Raw genomic sequence first — 8610 nt, 5'->3', positions numbered from 1 at the left:
GACAGACAAACATGCAGTCAAACACAAGGGCATAGAGTGAGAAAGAGAGAGAGAGAGAAAGAGAGAGAGAGAGAGAGAGAGAGAGAGAGAGAGGGAGAGAGAGAGGAAGAGAGAGAATGAGAGAGAGAATGAGAGGGACAGAGAGAGAGGGAGAGAGAGAGGCAGAGAGAAAAAAGCACATAGAGCCAGACATGAAAAAACAAAGGCAGAAAAAAGGGACAGACCCTCAGGCAGAGAGAGAGAGACAAAAACATACACAAACAAACAGAGTCAGACACACATACACACAAGGACAGACACAGAGACAGGCAAAAAGACGGTAGGACGCATAAGCAGAGAGAAATAGAGAGACAAAAACACACACAAAATCACACGGATTCAGACACATAAACACACAAAGAGAGAGAGAGAGAGAAAACACAAACGAAGAGACAGAGTTAGACAGACAAACACACAAAGACATGCAATAAGAAAGTCAAAACACATGTACAGAGAGAGAGAGAGAGAGAGAGAGAGAGAGAGAGAGAGAGAGAGAGAGAGTCAACCCAAAATACATCCAAGTCCCTTAGTTCTATGACTATCCACCTTAGTTTTATCAGAGAAATGATGCACGGACGGAAGATAGATAGACTTGCCTATCAATAAATGAACTTACATCATTTTCACATAATCCTTAAAAGAGCTTATGCCAGATTTACCTCTCTCTCTCACTTGGACTATCTGTCTTGGCTTTATCTACATTTAGCCATGGCTTGATGCCCACAACTACTTGATTTTGATTTACTTGTTTTCTGGTGATTCCAAGCAAATTCAGTCCAAGATCTTATATACAAGTCCAGTGGACATTGTCTGTCACGCGTCAACACAAAATCAATCCAATCTTTTATGCCTTAGTTCTATTTCTACCCACCTTAGTTCTGCCAGAGGAAGGACGCATGGACGGATGATAGATAGACTTATATATCAGCAAACGAGCTGGCATCACTTTTACACAATCTAAAAAGGGCTTACGTCAGATTTGCCTCTAACCCACTCTAACTATCCGTCTTGGCTTTTTCTACAATTTGCCATGTCTTGATACCCACAACTACTTGATTTTAATCCAAAATCAACCGTCCTTGCGTCATTTCTCCGAAGAATGACGCATTGACGGATGATAGATACACTTATCTATCTATTTGCCTATGTCTCTGTGTTTATGTTTGTGTTTGTTTTTATATCTCTCTCTCTGTGTTTCTATTCCTGTGTGTCTGACCGTCTGTTTGCCTGTCTCCGTTTCTGTCTCTGTGTGTTGGTGTTTGTGCGTGTGCCTGTGTGTTTCTCTCTCTCTCTCTCTCTCTCTCTCTCTCTCTCTCTCTCTCTCTCTCTCTTTCTTTCTTTCTTTCTTTCTCTCTCTCTCTCTCTCTCTCTCTCTCTCTCTCTCTCTCTCTCTCTCTCTCTCTCTCTCTCTGTGTGCACGTGTATCTAACCTTCTGTTTATGTGTTTGTTTCTCTCTCTCTCTTTCTGTGTGTCTGACCGTCTGTTTGCATTTCTCCGTTTCTGTCTCTGTGTGCTTGTGTGTGTTTTTGTTTCTATCTCTCTCTGTATGTGTGCCTGTGCGTCTAACCGTCTGTTTGTGCGTGTGCTGCTTTTCTCTCTCTGCCTGTGTGTTTGACTATCTATTTGCCTGTCTCTGCATCTATCTTAATGTGTTTATTTGTGAGTATTTCTGCTTCTCCCTTTCTCTCTCTCTTTCCCTCTCTCTCTCTCTCTCTCTCTGTGTGTGTGTGTTTGTGTGTGTGTCTAGCTGTCTGATTTGCCTCTCTTTGTGTTTGTGTGTGTTTTTGTCTCTCTCCATGTGTGCCTATGTCTGACACAGGCGCACAAACCGTATGAGCCTATCTCAGACCCTAGTAGACTCCTTCTGAGCCAACTAGTAGGACCTAGGTCTCTGTTGATTTCTTTTGTTCCATCTCCAACTTTTGAACCAATATACTAAATGTTGTTGTTGTAGTGTGCCCTGAAAATAATGAAAACGTAACAAAGTAATGCAATAAAATATTTTTATTGGAATAATTGTATGTAGAACATCATCATAAAAAATTAATACATGTAATCCATTCCAAAAATAATTCATCTAGTTTTCTCTTGACATGGTATTTATTTCATTTATGAGTCATACCTGAATTTTAATATGGTTTCAGTTACAATCCCATCATATATTTCATCATTGGTATTATTCAGTTAAATGATGGTATCTGTTTTTAAGCTCTCGATGATACTAGTAACGTTTGCAGGTACTTTGTGTTTCATCATTACATCTTTATAGTCCCTTTTTTATAGTCCTCATCTTTTTTCCATCTTTATAGTCTTTCTTTATAGTCTATATATTATCTGCCAATGCTCTTTTTATTTTACTTGTGATTTCATTGTGTATTACCAAATTATTTTTAAATAGATTGCAGTTTAGGCACATCAACCAGTAATTTTGTCTTTACATTCTCTTTGTGTATTATCATCTCTGGAAATGTTACTCTCGCATATCCACCATCAGCAATGCTGAAGTTTTTGCGTAGTCTAGAGAAATCTTATCTCTCACTGTCATGACAACGCACGCTTACATTACTTGTTTCATAGTTCAAATATTTATTTGTGTCAGTATTCAACGCTACGATAACAAGTGTTTATCCTTCCAATGCGCAATTAATATTGATAATAAACCAACTAGTTCAATGATCAACCACAGAGTACTACGGGAGTGACCGCAAAAAAAATCCATAAACCATGTTCATCAAAGTTAAAAAAAAACTCTTTGTTCCTGAAATAGCTCCTTGCAAGCCTTGTTTTAAGCAATTGTTCTTATAACCGGGAGCTAAGCTAACTCTATAGTACGGGATATGTGTGTTGCAGGACGTATTAAGTCTATGGGAGGGGTTAGTAACTCCATTAGCACACTAGGATAGGGGCGTTGCAGTAGCCATTGTAGTGACACAAGGGGTTAGCAACTCAAATAGTACACCGGGATAGGGCCGTTGCAGTAGCCATTGAAGGGATACTACTATAGCTGCCTATACATCAATGATGCTTTTGAACTCTTGTGCAGAGATGCTTTATTTCTATTTCAGCTTAATTTTTCTTATTTTGCATTTAAAACCTCATGTATTTGTTGTTGAGATCGGGACACCATTGTAATTTATTACAAGAATGATAGTATTGTTTCCAATTCAAAGCAATAAAGATTCTAAAGAACAACCGCAATAGACATTTTGTACCAAACTATTACTCCGATGTTTTATTAGGAGTGAATGATTCACTTGCAATTTCCTTTTTTTCTTATTGAGTTTTACCGTTTAGTTACAGTCTATCATTTTGACAACGAAAATGCGAAATTGGAGCCAGTCTCATCATGTTTCCAGCTAGGAAAATAGACAAGTACAGGGTAAATTTATTTTCTGCAATTTAAATCCGTCCTTTATATCTTCGCTTCTCTAGAGAAATGGGAATGACAGAAAGGTGACATCCAAGTGACATTAATGTCGGGAAACCTAACAACCGGTGACAACTGGGGTAACATCAGAAAAAGAAGACAAGTTGAAGAGTGTCAACTAACTGGATGAAAAAACCAATCTGAGCTCATGTGTATGAATGCCGGATGTAAATCTGGAGTCAAGACAAGGGTTGGAATGTATGTTTTCTTTGTAAATGTAAATAGGGCAGCTGGTTGTCATCGTGAAACAGTATTTATGCGGTAATTAAAAGAAAAAGAGTATCCTTCTTGTGTGAAATACTTTTTTCTCTTGCCACAACTTTCAAGCGATGTACAGAAGATAAAAGTAAAAGGGTTCTTAAACTCAATTCAAGTGTATTGCAACAATGTAACTTAGGAGTAAACAGAGATAAGTTGTAAACAGTGATGTCAATTAGAGGGAGGGGGCGAAATATTTTCATTTAATCTAAAGGGGAGGGGGCAAATTTATCGTTTTTATCTATTTCATCAATTGAAAGGCCAAAATAAAAGCATTTTCAATGAAAATGTTCAAGAGAAAGGTATAGTTCAAAATCAAGGAAAGAGGCAAAAATCATGAGAAATATTCAACCCATTGCCTTCTTCTATTTCTAGAAATCTTCTATTTCTTCTATTTCTATGCCTTCTTCTATTTGACACCACTGTGTGTTAGAATGCTTTTTCCTTCCATTTGAGGATACAGATGAAAAACTTGCAAAGAACGGGACAAAGAGCTTTACCAGCAAACAGCTAGAATAAAATGGGCCAATTTAAGAAAGTGGCCCTCTGGTCTTTCCTGTTTAAAGTAAACAGACAAGGCTGTTATAATCCTTCTTGCTTTCCATATGATGAAAAAACCTAAGATCAACAAAATCATTAACAGTTACAATGGCCTATTATCAGCCGTAGTAAATTTATCCCTGTTACTTAATGAGCTTCAGTTTGAATAATAAGAATGATAATCGTGAACAAGTATTACTAATTGAATAATAGTGGTAAGGTCATTGCCCCAAGTAGAGCTGACCGAATTGATTCTAATCCTGACTCATGGGGAACCAAATAAATATGGTTAATTCCAAAAATGTAGTGTTCAGCAATACTCTCATGAAATCCAGAAAAAAATCAGACCCAACGTATGAAGAAAAGGAAATACTATAACAAAAGGAAAGAAAAGAAAATAATATAAGAAAAGAAAAGGACATGTTATAAGAAAAGGAAAAAAAAAATCCATGATTATGAGCAGACTTCCCCATTTTCCACAGTAACAACTTGTTCTTTTATTCTTTTCATTTATCAAATGAATAACAAAAATGAATTCATCACATGAGGAAAATTTGCTTTGGTAAACTTTTTAAAACAGTTTCTTCAGTGATTACGTCTAAATTTATATATAAAAAAAACATAATAAACAATATCTAAAATTGACAGAGAAGTTGTTCATGTTTTTAATACTATAATCAATATTAACGTTTGAAGCAAAAGCAATAAGGTCGATGTAATGGTAGGCTTTTATCTTTTAATTGGATCTTATCATGCCATTGGTTTCAAAAAGATTGAAACTCACATTCAACAAGTTTAAATAGTATAAAGGCTATTTTTTCACTAGCGATAATGTTTCATTAACTGTAGAAAAAAAAACTAGATACAAACAATCAAAAAATCAAAAACCGACAGTGAATTGATTCCGGTTTTTTAATACTGTTCTTAAAATTATGATGTCTGCAAAAACAAGAACGTTATATAAGACACTCTCCTACTACTTCTCTGTAAATTATTTCTCTATGCTCTCTTCTTGAGAGTCTTATGGTAGCGTTGGCCTACAATCTGGGGTTCGACCGGTAGAGGATGTCAAGTGTCTCTAACTTTCATAAAGTTTGTGTGGCGAGTACAAAAATGTTTATTTACATATATAATACATTAAATGTACACACGACGAGGACTTTTTTTCAAAAAAAAATGACTTTCTATCCTCAAACAAAGGTACACTTAATAAAACACAAAATAAAATACTGGTAATAAAACTAACAACAAGACACAAGACAATATTGTCCCAATTGACACTTTATTCATTTCACTTTATATTGTCACGCTCAGTTCGCATAGAATTCGCATAACTACTCCTAATAGAAAAAATTTGAACATCGAAAGAAAATCTTTAAAAATAAATTATGTTTGAACATAAGACCTAAAAAAAAATGTGATATTTTCAAATTTAAAGAAAACAATGATTTTTTTTTTCTTTCTTTCACCAAAGCTTTAATTCTTCCAAAATTATTCATTATATCTCAAAAGGAAGTAAATATGCCATTTGAGAAAAGTTGCTACAAAGCATTCACTTGCCATATTTATGTTTCTATATTCCCATCTCAAAGAAAGTGTTTCTTCTGTCTAGTTAATCGGCACAAAATCTATCTATCTATTCTATTCCCAACACCATTTACCGAAATACCATATCCATCCCCTACTAATTTCTATATTAGGCCCACTGTACTTATCTCTATAATAATAATTTTCAATACACTCTATAATAGACTGGAGGCTTATTGCTTCTTTTCCTGTTGGTTCTCCTAAGACTACTTGACTCTCCTATTTCACCCTCTATTTCCCTTTTATCTTTCTCTAAACTAACTTGACTATGTTCTATTTGAACCTCTGGTTGTACACTAGAAACGGAGCTATCCTCCATTATCTCAGAAGTTACTGCTGGAGTATCCACTGGAATCTGGTATACAGATGATCTTGAATCGACTCTCCTAAGCCCACGATTCTCTAACTCCAATTCTACAATTTTTGATTCCTCCGACATTAACTGACTTGTTATTACTGGTTGCTCAAGACGATTTTGAACTACCAAAAGTTTCTCAACCGGACGTTGACGTAAATTATAACTGTTGCTACTTTGTTCTTCATCTTTAGACTTTGACTTAGTGACAATATTAGGATTTTTAATCATATCTATTTTCTCCCGAAACATAGGGTTCAAACGTAAGAAAGCTTCTGAATCTTTTACAGGCTCTATTAGATGACCATTTACTGTTCTTCTTACAAACTTCCCCGAAAGTTCTTGTACCAGTAATAGGGAATCTTTTAGGATTTTTAAAATTATAAAGGGTCCACGAAATTTAAGCTTTAAACCTTTGATTTCCCTTGGATTCTGAGCTTTATCTTGGACATAAACTAATTCCCCTTCTCTCAAAACTGGTAATTCTACAGCATTTTTATTATACTGGTCTTTTTTAGACTTTCTGTTTTTCAATTTGTTCATCACAAATCCTGTAAATCGTAAAAAAATTTCTAATTAGATTAATCATATAATCCTCATAACTATCAAAATAATCTATTGAAGGCAGTGACAGTTGAATATCTAAAAATGAAAGAGGCTGTCTACCAAAAACTATGTGATGTGGTGAATATTTAATTGTGGAAGAAATAGTAGAATTCAGTACATTCTGAACGAAAGGCAAATAAGTATCCCAAGAATTGGGATGATCCTGACAATAAGCTCTCAATGCAGATTTTGCTACCTTGACACGATTCTCACACAGCCCATTCGACTGAGGATTATAACTTGACGAAAAATGATGTTTGATTTTCAATTTTGCACACATCTGTGAAATTAGATTTGAACGGAAAGACTGATGGGAATCAGTAATCAAAACTTCAAAAAGACCAAAGTATGCTATCACTGACTCGCAAAGGAAGTTACACATAATTTCTGCTGTAATTCTTGGCACAGCTTTCAGGATACAAAATTTTTTAAAATGGTCAACCCCAACTAAAATATGACAATTTCCGTTTTCAGTAGGTCCACCAAATGCACCCCCCATGGGACCAGCAGAGTCTACTGAAAACACACGGAATGGGCATTTTGGCTCTTCATTATTTCCTAACATAGGTTTTATATTCTGGTGCATTTTGTTTCTACGCAAACACAAATCACAATTTTCACAATACTCTCGAACTTTAGTGCTCATTCTTTCAAACATAAAAATACGACTCACTCGGTCTAATGTTTTCTCCATAGACATGCTGAGTCTGCTAGGACACTTGGCAAGACTAATTTAGCTGTTTTAGGGATCCCTTTGTCCTTGCCAACGCCTCCTAGCGGATAACAATAAAGGACACCATTACTCAGAAACAGGCCGTCAAAACACTTAACAGCTAAGACGCAAAACCGCTATCTACTCTTTTCTCCAGGTACGAATTCTTTCCCGACCTGTTGGCATATATCCCATGTGTGGAACTCCTTTCCACCATGTCAGCCCTTACCTACTCAGGTACGGAATTCTTTTCCGACCCGTTGGCATATATCCCATGTGTGGACCCTTAACTCCCCAGGTACGGAACTCTTTTCCGACCCGTTGGCATATATCCCATGTCTGGAATTCCTTTCCACCATGTCAGCCCTTAACTCCCCAGGTACGGAACTCTTTTCCAACCCGTTGGCATATATCCCATGTGTGGATCTCCTTTCCACCATGTCAGCCCTTAACTCCCCAGGTACGGAACTCTTTTCCGACCCGTTGGCATATATCCCATGTGTGGAACTCCTTTCCACCATGTCAGCCCTTTCCAAATATTCCTGGTCCCTCGGTCGACCGCAGTCCACCCCTTCACCAGCCTCATCTCGCTCGACACTGCACCTCTCTAACTCAGTGCCAAATAAAAAATTTCTCACTAAAATGTTTGTCTAAAATACTAATCTAACCCTTACATCCTATACAAAAAAAAATCTATTTCTCCCCTGGTCACATTTTACGTCAGTCCAGTTCTGACGGAGTCCTTTAATCTGTCCTGTCCAAATTCAGCATCTACGGTTTCTGATAAAATTCTTGCTTTTCTTCAAGAAGTGCGTCTTCAATAGGGGATCCATTACTGACCCAATGACTCTTTCATTCATATTACCCTGGTTGCTGTTTCCCTCCATAGGTATATCGGTTATATTAACCCCCGAAATATCTCCCATATTTATCCTGGCACTTTCTTTGGCCATTAAATTACCCACATTTGTTAAAAATTTTACGACTAAGGTTGGATTATTATCCCGACTTGAAGCATCAAAATTAAAAAAAGAATTTAAAAAAGAAAAAGCGGCTTTTAAACCTTTAATTTTTATTTCATTCAA

The 8610-nt window shown here is 36.4% G+C and overlaps 1 long non-coding RNA gene across 1 annotated transcript in view; it reads left to right on the top strand.

Annotated features, from left to right (window-relative positions):
- Positions 1-3878, top strand: part of LOC136031938 (uncharacterized) — a 71719-nt gene extending 67841 nt beyond the window's left edge. Inside the window, exon 4 of the long non-coding RNA XR_010618618.1 lies at positions 3473-3878. This is a non-coding gene — a long non-coding RNA (uncharacterized LOC136031938). The remainder of the gene's footprint in view (positions 1-3472) is intronic.
- Positions 3879-8610: the final 4732 nt, after the last annotated feature.

Source organism: Artemia franciscana, chromosome 10, assembly GCF_032884065.1.
Source record: "Artemia franciscana chromosome 10, ASM3288406v1, whole genome shotgun sequence".
NCBI classification, from domain to species: Eukaryota; Metazoa; Arthropoda; class Branchiopoda; order Anostraca; family Artemiidae; genus Artemia; species Artemia franciscana.
The sequence above is the reverse complement of the archived record's forward strand: the minus strand, read 5'-3'. Positions and strand labels throughout refer to the sequence as shown.